The sequence below is a fragment of the Melospiza melodia genome, chromosome 7 (assembly GCF_035770615.1).
Source record: "Melospiza melodia melodia isolate bMelMel2 chromosome 7, bMelMel2.pri, whole genome shotgun sequence".
Taxonomy (NCBI): Eukaryota; Metazoa; Chordata; class Aves; order Passeriformes; family Passerellidae; genus Melospiza; species Melospiza melodia.
The window spans coordinates 9,876,425-9,889,769 of record NC_086200.1 but is presented as its reverse complement, the minus strand read 5'-3'; positions in this window follow the sequence as shown (position 1 = coordinate 9,889,769).

Here is a 13,345-nt window from a genome sequence, read left to right as displayed (position 1 = left end):
CTGTCCGTGACGGTGGAACAGTCGAATCGTCACTGGAATCGCTCTCAGGAATTCTCAAAGAAGGTCCCTGTTTGGGCATCCCTTGTTGTGGCATGTCCACAGCCAGCCTCTGTGAGAGACGTGCACTCCCAGAGCTGGGAGCAGGCTAGCTTGAATGGATGATGGATGAGGCAAGAGAGGAGCATTTGTGTGGAACTCCAAACAGTGTGGTTTGTGCTGGAGAGGGTCCAGGGAAGGAGACAAAATGAGGCTGGGCACACAAGGTTTTATATGGGGGAAAAAAAGGACCTTGTATGCAGTAACTTAGGACCAATAGAGGATAAGAAAGGGGAGAACACCTAGGGGAGTACATATAAGGAAAGAAAAAACTTCATGATATCATGAAAATTACCTGAATCCCCATTACCCAACAAAAGCGAATATGCAAGATCATTGCTTTAGAGGGGTACCGCAACTTACTTAAGTTCGTCATAGTACTAATGAGGTATTAGAGTTGCAGTGGTAGGCCCCAGGACCTCCAAAAAACTACTACTTCCTGAGACTTCATTGCTGACTTCATTGAGGAGCTCAGCAGTGCTGAAAGGAGAGGCCTGTCCTTTGTGTTCCCTTTGGGATGACAGTGGAAGTGCCCTGAGTGTACATTCAGAGGCACCTTCATGGTTTCTCATGCCACGACACCAATACTATATGTGCAAGGTGACTTCCTTGAATGACATGTAGTCCATTGAAATATCTGCAGGAAGTTGTCTGGAAATGCTTTGTGAGCCTGTTCCTTGGGATCAGCTGTGAAGGGCTGAGGGTTGGCCTGAGCCCGATGCTGTGTCCTGCTGGGAGCAGCCGCACAGGCTCACGTGCAGAGCAGGCACTGCCAGAGGCGCTGGAGATCTCACCTGCCCTGCAGCCACCATTGTCAAGGTGCTGTAAACATCAGCTGGTGCTGACTTTCCCCTTGGATCCTTTGGTTTAGTCACTATGGGGAAATTTGTTCCTGAAGCCTGTGGGATTTCCCCCTGGCAGGTGTGATGGGGATGCTCGGGGAGTGTGGGGCTTTGGGGGCAGCTGCCCGGGCAGGGGCTGAGCTCGGGGCCCTGTTGGGCCCATGGCCCCCAGCAGCAGCAGCAGCAGCAGCCCCAGGGCCCAAAGCCCCGTGCCCCCTGCCCAGCACAGGCTTCCCTGTCCCTGCAGCTGTCACCCGAGTGGGGCCCGTGGACCAGTGGCCACTGGCAGCAGCAGGAATGCGGGCAGAGTGAGGATGCCCTGGCCTGGCTTTTGTCTCTGGAGCAATGCGGGCTCAGGGCAGTCCAGGGCAGGCTGGGAAGCAGTGCCCAGGGCCTTTGGAGGCTGCAAGGCTTAAAGATCAGCCCCTGCAGCATCTCAGATGCAGGTGGCCGAGTTGCCAAGGCTGTGGTGCCCTTGAGAGCGTGCTGGTGGATTTTGCATGGCTGTGGCCTGCTGGCGGCTCTGGGCCCAGGAGTGCCTGTGGCTGCAGCAGGAAGAGTGGCTGAAGGTTTGCTGCCTGCTTTGGTGGCATGGCTGCAGGGGCCAGTGCTGTGAGAGCCCCCTGTGTGAGAGCTGGTGAGAGCTGAGCTCTTGGGGACAGCGCTGTGCCCCAGGCCAGGAAGAGCAGCAGTGCCCAGTGGCAGGAGTGGGGTCAGTGGGAGTCCCTGTGCACAGGGACCCCCAGCCCCGGGGTGGCCGTGCCAGCACCTGCAGGGACCTCCAGCCCTTTAGAACGTGGAAAAAGTGGAACTCACAAGTGTGCAAAGGCTGCCTTTGCCCAAAGGAATGGCCCAGAGAAGTCAGGTTTTAAAAAGAAACAGTATTTATTTGCCGAAGATCGGCAAACCTAGGATTTACAGAACATTTTTCGTTATAACAATCGTTATAGGTTCAACAACAACAATGTACAGAACATATTTACATGAGATCCGAGGGGCTAACAATCTTCAAAACATATTTACAGGAAACTTCTAATCTAGTCAACATATTTACAGGAACTTCAAAACTTTCAAACGTATTTACAACGGCGTGCCATCTGTGCCATCATATGCATGAGCCCTGGAAGAAAGGAAGCAGCAGAGCTGGACTCAGCCACCTGCACTGGGCCCAGCAGGGCTGGCAGCTGGGCCCCAGGGGCTGGGCCGGGGCTGGCAGGGCTGGCGTGGCCCCAGGCAAGCGCAGGGCAGGCCGGGGCTGGTGCTTGTGGGAGCCCAATCCAGGCCCCCTGCGGGCACCGTGTCCCTGAGCGGGGCCATCCAGCCCAGCCCCAGCCTGGCGTCAGGGGACCCAGTGTGTGTGCGGGCAGGGCGTGGGAAGCATCTGCCTGTCTTACTTGTGAAGCTGCTCCTTCATCCAAGGACCATGGGCTCCTCCTCATCCTTCTCGTCAACTTCCATGTCCTTGGTGTCATCCTCCTCCTCTACGTCCATCTCCTCGATGGTCTCCTCCTCATCTACTTCCATGTCCTCCACAGTGGAGGACATGGAAGTAGAGGAGGAGTCCACCTCCATCATTTCTTCCTCATCCAGCCCCTGGTCCACATCCATCTCCTCCGCAATGTCTCTCTCAATCTGCAAGGGGCAGCACAATCTCCCAGTGGGCTTCCTGTCCCACACCATCCATTGCCACATGGCTGCAGCCTGCCCAAGCCGGGTGCCCCCTGCCTGGCATGGCACTGTACCTCCATGGGCACAGCAGAGCACATCCTGCTGGGCTCGGCGCTCCAGAGCCGGCGGCAGGGAAAGCCCAGGCAGCAACAGCAGCTCTGTGCTGAGGGTCAGAGCGCAGAGCGAGTGGCAACTGACCCTTGGCAGCCGGTGAAGTGTCTGCTGTGCTCGTTTCCAGGTCGTGGACGTTCCACCTGGAACCCTCTGTGAGCTGTGATGTCACTGAAGTTTCAGGGCCGCTGTGCAGTGGGAGATGGGGATGGCAGAATGATCAAATCCTTGAATGGTTTGGCTTGGACGGGACCCTCAAGATGATGTGGTTCCAAGCTGAGCAAGCTCCCAGCACAGCAGGTTGCTGTGGCCCCTGTCCCACCTGGCCTTGGATATTGCTGGGAATGGGGCATCCACAGCCTCTCTGCACTGGTCCCTGTGTCAGGGACAAGCACCCTGAAAGTAAAGAGCTTTTTCCCATCATCAAATCTCTTCCACCTCCTACAGTTTGATCCCATTCTCCCTTGTCCTGTCACTACAGTTCTTGACCAAGAGTCCTCTCCCACTTCCCTGTAGGTCAGGCTGTTCCTACAGGGTTACACGCGTGACTTAACCTGCAGACAGGAGAGAGACAAGCCAAGTTCCCAGTCAGAAAAAATGCGGAATGTGGCTTGAGAACTGAGAGAATAAGGAAAAAGAAAAGACAGGGAAGTCTTTGGGTTGCGTGGGCTGTGGGATTCATGCCTTTTATTAGAGGCCCGTCCCTGGTGCACTCAGTTCCTGTGTTGCAGCCTGCCCACAGCAACCTCTGTTAGGGACCTGCACTCGCAGAGCTGGGAGCCGGCTTGCTTGGATGGCTGATGGAGGAGGCAAGAGAGGGATCGTTGTGTGGAAATCCAAATAATGTGGATTGCGCTGAAGAGGGTCCAGGAATGGAGACAAAATGGGGCTGGGCACACAATGTAGGGGTGAACAGCGCAGGATAATTACAGTAAGCCAGGACCAAATTGATACAAGGGAGTTGGAACATTCCGAGGGAGAACATGTAAGGAAAATGCAGCAGTTGAACTGGGTGATACGGACAAAACGTGCTGCATCAACATGAGCCTGCAAATGCCCATGGGCAACACCATTGCATTCAGAGTGGTGACTTTTTTTACCTTGGTCACTTTGCCCTGAGGTATTACAGTTCCAGTGGTAGGTCCCTGTGTTTGCTAAGTCCAGTGAACCAGTTGTTGTTGCCTTCCATCTGGATCTTGTTTCCTTGATCTTTCAGCAGCTGGATGCCCTGGTATACTGACTCCCTATGTGACAACAGGTCGGAAAAACACCTGCCTTGTAGTGCCTTACAGGCATGGCCATGGACAAGAAATTGTGGCTTGTCTGTGGAAGCGCCCAGCTGAAGGCATGTGGCTCAGTGAGGAGCATCCAGTTCTCTGCTACAGTGGCTACAAATGGCAGTATCCTCTGACTTTAGCTAATTTATTGTCTGGAGGCTTGGGTGTCCTAAAAGTAAACAGATAAAGAGATTAGAATATGAAACTTAAGTTTTGTTCCCACTAAACTTTCTCTTCTGTAAGCCAAGGGTGTGAACACAGCTTATTAGAAGAATCATGTATCAATGCTAAGATATAATTTTTACAAATGTTAAGACATAGATCCCGGTTAGTGGTGTCTGAACTATCTTGGTCTTGGTGTGTGTGGTCAACGCTGCTTAGGAGATCTTCTTCTGTCCTTCGCCTTCTTCTTTTCCAGGCTGCTACAGTCTCCCTTAGGCTTTCATTCTGTTCTTCTGATGGTGGCTCTGGTGTTTGCCTCACTGTTCCCAGAAACAGTTTTAATGTATTTTGCTGGGATTCATCTTGGGAATGTTGCTGTAGAGACAAGGGCATCTTTTCTTTCCCAAGTAATTAATGGAAAAGGGCCCATAATTTGTTTAGATTCAGGGTCTTTGCTCAACACAGGTGGCTGTTCTTTTAATTGGGCTGCAATTGAATTAGTAAAATGCCTGATGACTGGGAGAGTTGGCTCCATAAATGAATTGTTCAAAAAGTTGAGTTCGTAAAAGGCCTTGGCCAGTCTCTCAATGGAAGATAATATCTGGATTCCCCCTCTCAGTTGATCAAGGGTCCTTTTGATGGATCAGTGGGCCCTCTCGGCTATAGACTTTCCAGTGGCGGAGTGTGGTATGCCTGTGACATGTTTTATACCCCAGTGGTTAGAAACTTGTTGGAATCAGTGCAAGGTATAAGCAAGAGCATTATCAAATTTAATTTCCTGTAGAACTGCTAAGGTGTAAAAAACGAAAAAGTAATGTTTTATAGCATCTTCTGATTTTTCACCAGCATGGGCAGAGGTGAAAACCGCACTGGAAAAGGCATCAAATGAGACCTGGATGTATTTAATCTGCCGAAAGGGGCTTAGTGTGTGATGTCTGATTGCCAGATGTGGAGACTCTGTAGTCCTCTTGGATTGACTCCAGCTCTGGCAGAAGCAAGGCCATGTTCCTGGCAATTTGGGCCAGTGGCTACAAGTGATCTTGCCGGGTCTCGGGTGTTTTTGAACATCCTGAGCAGCGCAGGAATGTTTTGATGGTAGAATTGGTGGCTGATCCTAGCCTGTGTAAAAACGATCTAAGGCGTATTGCAGTGGTTCAGATGTTTGAAGTAGGCAATTGAGGGGCTCTTGAGTGAGAAGTAAGTATATATTCACAAGGTCTGTTCCTGCAAGGGAGCACAGACGCTCTCTAGGTTTCCTGCAATAGCTCTGCAATAACTTTCTGTTGGGTTGTTATCATTTTAGTAGGTTGGTGTGCTCTGAAAACGCATTCAATTTCTATGAGGGGATCTGAGATAGTGAGTCTCCCTGAAAGAATAATGCATGGAATATTGGACTTACACCAAGGATTGCCAGGGAGAAAGGAAAAGTAGTGTGGTATCTGTGTGCCTGTTTAGTTTGAATCACCCAGGATGCCTTTTGTACAGCTGCTTCTGCCTGTGGTGTCAGTGATCACGGGAATCGAGTCCTTCACTGCCTTTAAGGAGCAGGAACAGTGGCATGAGATCTTCTGTGGTGATTCCCAGCAGTGAATGTACCCAACTGATGCTTCCACAGAGCATTTGGGGTTCTGGCAGAGTCTTTGGGTTGTCCTTGATGTGCAGTGTTTGTGGTGTGATGGTTCTCTCTGCAGTTTTTAGGCCGAGACACTTCCAAGGGGCTGTCCTTTGAACTTTATCTGCTGCAATCTTAAAACCTTTCTCCTGTACCACAGTGATGACATCTTGTACTGCAACATCCAAAATGATTTCAGCTTCTGCACAAACAACTATGTCGTCAGTGTAATGAAAAATGATAGCATTAGGATGTTCATTTAATGGTCCATATAACGAAAAGCCATTAGCATTAGGGCAAGTGAATTTGGACATCAAGCCATTGACAAATATTTGGTCTCCTCTTCATTCGTTGAGGCAATACAGTCCACTGGTACCTCTGTAAAGGTGCTTGTCGATTTAGTGACGGAAAAGGCAACCCAGGAGGGTGTCATTGGGTTGCATGGGGGTGTCAAAAAAGTAGTCATTAAGATCTATATCAACCATCTGCCAATAACAGTGTAATCATAGGTACAATTGGACTAAACCTCCCTGAACTAGCCTTCCTTCACATCTCAACCCATGCAATCTTCAAAGCAATGCTCTTTCTATGCTCAGGCTCCATCAATCACAGCCTAAATGGCAAAGAAGATATCCGAAAAATAGGAGGACTCCAAAAACTGCTACCCTCAACTACGGCATGGCGCACCATCGGCAATCTCGAGGTAACATGGAGGCTGAGCACAGGCTGGACTGGAGGGAAACCCCTGTCCTTGATGACCTCATTGATTTTCCTGAGGTCCTGCAGGAGCCGCCTCTTGTCCTTGCCAGGCTTTCATATGATAATGAAAGGTGCATTGCAGGGGCTAGTAGAGGGTACAATGTGGCCAACAGACAGCTGCTCCTGCATGAGGGACTGCAGGGCCTTTAACTTTCTGCCTGGGAGGGGCCACTGATCCACCCATATGGGGTCGTTGGTCTTCCAGGTTGACTGAAGGGTGGCACGCTACTGGGTTTCCCCATCTGGAAATCTTGAGGTGTTGATATGATCTCTAGCCCTGTCCCTCTTTGGGACAAGAGGCCTTTCCTCAAATTGTTATTGGTGCCTGGGTGACAAAAGATCTTACAGTACCACTGTGCCCTCAGGACCTTCCATGCACATGGTACCTTGACTCCAGAAGCTGGTAGTGGCTCTCCCGATGCCAATTATCACTTCAACCCCTGGAACTAGGGGCCATTCTTTTAACCAGTCAGAGAGGGAAATTACAGTGACATCAGCTCTTGTATCTAATAGTCCTGAATGACATCTCTTTCTCGCTTTACATGACCAAGCACACTTTAGAATGGGTCTAATTCTGCCCGTAATCTGTGCCCACATCAGCATTGGATGAGCTGGTGTGGTGATCATATCCCATGGGAGGTAGGCTCTGGCTATAACTGTTCCTTTTGGAATGAAAAGGGGAGGGTCTAAGCATAGAGCCTGGACAGTTATCTCCTGCAAAGATGTCAAGGCGACTATCTCAGGTAGTATAGTGTGTGTCTCCATACCTTCCCTGGTGTTGGTTAAAATCAAAATGTCTCTGGGCCATCCTTCAGGCCTGTATTTGCCTTTTGGAATATGGTGAACATAAATATCGTGGATTGGAATAGAAAAGGCGCTTACCAGCTGCCTTTAGGTTCCAGGGCAGAGCTGTCTTTTGTCGAGCATTCTGCAGTGATCAAGCTGTCCTGATGGATCTGAGAAGGTCGCTGTGCTGGTTCTCCACGATGTTGGGGAGAGTAGGGCAGAACGGCCTTGCATTTGGTGTCATCGTGCGGGGCCTTTCTGTGTCTGTGTGGGGTTTCCCGCAGGCCAGTGGTTTTGCTGGTGTTGTAAAGCATGTGGACGAGGGGGGCAGTGGCTGTGACACCTAGAAGGTCCCTGGTAATAGTCTGTATTTTTACAATTCTATTGAGAATGCATCACCTCCCCACCTTTAAAGCAAGGTCCTTTTTCATGTGTGTGCCAGGGAATAACCTGGGAGGCTACTAGCACCTCTACTACACCGTGACAAGAAGCATTACCTCGGCTAGCATCACAGTGTATGGATGCCCTAATGGTGCATGCCACGACCATTTGTGCAATGGTAGGCTTTCTGTAGAGGGGCAGAGAAGGTAAAATGTCTTTAAAGGTGTTGTTAGCATTTGTTTCAGCAAGTTTAGTAAGCAGTACCTTCCTGGCTTTTGGATGTTCAAGTTTCTTCTCTATTGCTTGTGTAAGGTGATCAATAAATTTTAGAAGGGATTTCCCAGGTCCCTGCAGGTCTCTTCTAACAGAGCTCAGGGAAGGTCTATTGGATTAGGATTACTGAAATCTTCCTCCCTGGCTAGATGGTCTAGTGTTAGGTGTACCCGCCTGTCTTCTCTAGCATAGTCTTTTAATAGATGTTGTAGTAGTTTTTTCCCCATTCCTTCCCACAGAATACTTTCAGTGGGAGAAAATAGGATGCGCATAAAATGGTGCAAATTGTGGGGCACCAACACATGTATTGGATAGATGTTATTTAACAAATGATTAATATAGGGCAAGCCCCTCCCATGGTCTTTCGCTGCTTTATAAATGTCTTTCATCTGCTATGTATGAGAGCTTCCAATTGGGGCTTAGCCCCACTCTGCTACTGCACCGGTGGGTCTTGTAATTTAGCTACCAATTCCCAGTCCCCTTCTTCTGCCGCCAGCTTCAACATCCTTGTCCAAGAATCCTCAGGCTCATGCTGAACGTCAGATGAACCTTCCCTCTCCTCTCCAGAAGGCAGAACTTGGTCTCTGGCAGAGGAGCAGGGCCTTGGGGTGAGTGGCCAGGCCCGGTGTTGTGGGCCTTTGGTAGCCAAGATGGCGGCCTTCCGGGTACCGCCCCTCACACTTCCGGCTCCGACAGTGTGGGATCCGCAAGGGGCTGAGTTGGAGGGGGTAGGGCAGCGGGAGTAGGCAAGGAAACGCTGGATATCCCAATGCAGGGGTGGTACCTGACGCAGGGGTAGGACCCAACACATGGGGAAGATTTAATGAGAGAGCTGAGGGTGGGAGGGAGTTTGACATTGACAACCCCCTCCAGAGGAGGGACTCCATTTTGTGGGCTATCTGAGGGGGATCCAGGGAGGAGAGGTACTGGAGAATAAGTTAGGGTAGAATTCAGGCCTGTGTGATCTGTGCAGGCGTGCCAGGGGGTAGAGAAGGAGCGGAGATGTCAGACAGCAGGTGGCTTGTCTGTGCTTTACAGCAGTTTCTGTCTCTCATCCTAATGGTGTGAGTGGGTTGAGGAATGCTGGGGGCAGAACAGAAAGTCTGGGTTGAATATGAGAACTTTGAACCCTTGAGAAAACTCCATAAAACATGTGAAAAATTGTGGAAAATGTTGCGACTCTTATCACTCCCTGAGTTTGCAAAAGATAGTCTTTCCCTAACTCAGTCCCAAAATGCTACATGATGAACTGAATCAACAGAAATGTCTGGGAACTCCGTAAACAGCCAATGAACAAACGACCTAAAACTTCCCTTAGTAAAAGTCTTCCATTCTTAAAGGAGAACTCCCTAACTCGAACATATATGTCCCTCTCATCTTTGGATAATTTGTTACACAGAGCTGCCCCTGATGTAAAGGGTGGCCCACCCACAGGACTAAAATATCCCCCAAAAATCCTGCACTGCTGGTGACTGTCCCCCAGTTCACTGCTCTGGTGGCTCTGGATGCCGGTGTTTCAAAATATCCCGTGGGCTTTGTCCATCGAATCGGCCCTCTTGCTGCTGGAGGGTGCCAACGCTGCCTTCAGCAAGCCCTGATAAAATTCAGGTCTCACTCCAGGGCGGAGGCTGACCCAAGGCATCTTCTGTCCGTGACGGTGGAACAGTCGAATCGTCACTGGAATCGCTCTCAGGAATTCTCAAAGAAGGTCCCTGTTTGGGCATCCCTTGTTGTGGCATGTCCACAGCCAGCCTCTGTGAGAGACGTGCACTCCCAGAGCTGGGAGCAGGCTAGCTTGAATGGATGATGGATGAGGCAAGAGAGGAGCATTTGTGTGGAACTCCAAACAGTGTGGTTTGTGCTGGAGAGGGTCCAGGGAAGGAGACAAAATGAGGCTGGGCACACAAGGTTTTATATGGGGGAAAAAAAGGACCTTGTATGCAGTAACTTAGGACCAATAGAGGATAAGAAAGGGGAGAACACCTAGGGGAGTACATATAAGGAAAGAAAAAACTTCATGATATCATGAAAATTACCTGAATCCCCATTACCCAACAAAAGCGAATATGCAAGATCATTGCTTTAGAGGGGTACCGCAACTTACTTAAGTTCGTCATAGTACTAATGAGGTATTAGAGTTGCAGTGGTAGGCCCCAGGACCTCCAAAAAACTACTACTTCCTGAGACTTCATTGCTGACTTCATTGAGGAGCTCAGCAGTGCTGAAAGGAGAGGCCTGTCCTTTGTGTTCCCTTTGGGATGGTAGTGGAAGTGCCCTGAGTGTACATTCAGAGGCACCTTCATGGTTTCTCATGCCACGACACCAATACTATATGTGCAAGGTGACTTCCTTGAATGACATGTAGTCCATTGAAATATCTGCAGGAAGTTGTCTGGAAATGCTTTGTGAGCCTGTTCCTTGGGATCAGCTGTGAAGGGCTGAGGGTTGGCCTGAGCCCGATGCTGTGTCCTGCTGGGAGCAGCCGCAAAGGCTCACGTGCAGAGCAGGCACTGCCAGAGGCGCTGGAGATCTCACCTGCCCTGCAGCCACCATTGTCAAGGTGCTGTAAACATCAGCTGGTGCTGACTTTCCCCTTGGATCCTTTGGTTTAGTCACTATGGGGAAATTTGTTCCTGAAGCCTGTGGGATTCCCCCTGGCAGGTGTGATGGGGATGCTCGGGGAGTGTGGGGCTTTGGGGGCAGCTGCCCGGGCAGGGGCTGAGCTCGGGGCCCTGTTGGGCCCATGGCCCCCAGCAGCAGCAGCAGCAGCAGCCCCAGGGCCCAAAGCCCCGTGCCCCCTGCCCAGCACAGGCTTCCCTGTCCCTGCAGCTGTCACCCGAGTGGGGCCCGTGGACCAGTGGCCACTGGCAGCAGCAGGAATGCGGGCAGAGTGAGGATGCCCTGGCCTGGCTTTTGTCTCTGGAGCAATGCGGGCTCAGGGCAGTCCAGGGCATGCTGGGAAGCAGTGCCCAGGGCCTTTGGAGGCTGCAAGGCTTAAAGATCAGCCCCTGCAGCATCTCAGATGCAGGTGGCCGAGTTGCCAAGGCTGTGGTGCCCTTGAGAGCGTGCTGGTGGATTTTGCATGGCTGTGGCCTGCTGGCGGCTCTGGGCCCAGGAGTGCCTGTGGCTGCAGCAGGAAGGGTGGCTGAAGGTTTGCTGCCTGCTTTGGTGGCATGGCTGCAGGGGCCAGTGCTGTGAGAGCCCCCTGTGTGAGAGCTGGTGAGAGCTGAGCTCTTGGGGACAGCGCTGTGCCCCAGGCCAGGAAGAGCAGCAGTGCCCAGTGGCAGGAGTGGGGTCAGTGGGAGTCCCTGTGCACAGGGACCCCCAGCCCCGGGGTGGCCGTGCCAGCACCTGCAGGGACCTCCAGCCCTTTAGAACGTGGAAAAAGTGGAACTCACAAGTGTGCAAAGGCTGCCTTTGCCCAAAGGAATGGCCCAGAGAAGTCAGGTTTTAAAAAGAAACAGTATTTATTTGCCGAAGATCGGCAAACCTAGGATTTACAGAACATTTTTCGTTATAACAATCGTTATAGGTTCAACAACAACAATGTACAGAACATATTTACATGAGATCCGAGGGGCTAACAATCTTCAAAACATATTTACAGGAAACTTCTAATCTAGTCAACATATTTACAGGAACTTCAAAACTTTCAAACGTATTTACAACGGCGTGCCATCTGTGCCATCATATGCATGAGCCCTGGAAGAAAGGAAGCAGCAGAGCTGGACTCAGCCACCTGCACTGGGCCCAGCAGGGCTGGCAGCTGGGCCCCAGGGGCTGGGCCGGGGCTGGCAGGGCTGGCGTGGCCCCAGGCAAGCGCAGGGCAGGCCGGGGCTGGTGCTTGTGGGAGCCCAATCCAGGCCCCCTGCGGGCACCGTGTCCCTGAGCGGGGCCATCCAGCCCAGCCCCAGCCTGGCGTCAGGGGACCCAGTGTGTGTGCGGGCAGGGCGTGGGAAGCATCTGCCTGTCTTACTTGTGAAGCTGCTCCTTCATCCAAGGACCATGGGCTCCTCCTCATCCTTCTCGTCAACTTCCATGTCCTTGGTGTCATCCTCCTCCTCTACGTCCATCTCCTCGATGGTCTCCTCCTCATCTACTTCCATGTCCTCCACAGTGGAGGACATGGAAGTAGAGGAGGAGTCCACCTCCATCATTTCTTCCTCATCCAGCCCCTGGTCCACATCCATCTCCTCCGCAATGTCTCTCTCAATCTGCAAGGGGCAGCACAATCTCCCAGTGGGCTTCCTGTCCCACACCATCCATTGCCACATGGCTGCAGCCTGCCCAAGCCGGGTGCCCCCTGCCTGGCATGGCACTGTACCTCCATGGGCACAGCAGAGCACATCCTGCTGGGCTCGGCGCTCCAGAGCCGGCGGCAGGGAAAGCCCAGGCAGCAACAGCAGCTCTGTGCTGAGGGTCAGAGCGCAGAGCGAGTGGCAACTGACCCTTGGCAGCCGGTGAAGTGTCTGCTGTGCTCGTTTCCAGGTCGTGGACGTTCCACCTGGAACCCTCTGTGAGCTGTGATGTCACTGAAGTTTCAGGGCCGCTGTGCAGTGGGAGATGGGGATGGCAGAATGATCAAATCCTTGAATGGTTTGGCTTGGACGGGACCCTCAAGATGATGTGGTTCCAAGCTGAGCAAGCTCCCAGCACAGCAGGTTGCTGTGGCCCCTGTCCCACCTGGCCTTGGATATTGCTGGGGATGGGGCATCCACAGCCTCTCTGCACTGGTCCCTGTGTCAGGGACAAGCACCCTGAAAGTAAAGAGCTTTTTCCCATCATCAAATCTCTTCCACCTCCTACAGTTTGATCCCATTTTCCCTTGTCCTGTCACTACAGTTCTTGACCAAGAGTCCTCTCCCACTTCCCTGTAGGTCAGGCTGTTCCTACAGGGTTACACGCGTGACTTAACCTGCAGACAGGAGAGAGACAAGCCAAGTTCCCAGTCAGAAAAAATGCGGAATGTGGCTTGAGAACTGAGAGAATAAGGAAAAAGAAAAGACAGGGAAGTCTTTGGGTTGCGTGGGCTGTGGGATTCATGCCTTTTATTAGAGGCCCGTCCCTGGTGCACTCAGTTCCTGTGTTGCAGCCTGCCCACAGCAACCTCTGTTAGGGACCTGCACTCGCAGAGCTGGGAGCCGGCTTGCTTGGATGGCTGATGGAGGAGGCAAGAGAGGGATCGTTGTGTGGAAATCCAAATAATGTGGATTGCGCTGAAGAGGGTCCAGGAATGGAGACAAAATGGGGCTGGGCACACAATGTAGGGGTGAACAGCGCAGGATAATTACAGTAAGCCAGGACCAAATTGATACAAGGGAGTTGGAACATTCCGAGGGAGAACATGTAAGGAAAATGCAGCAGTTGAACTGGGTGAT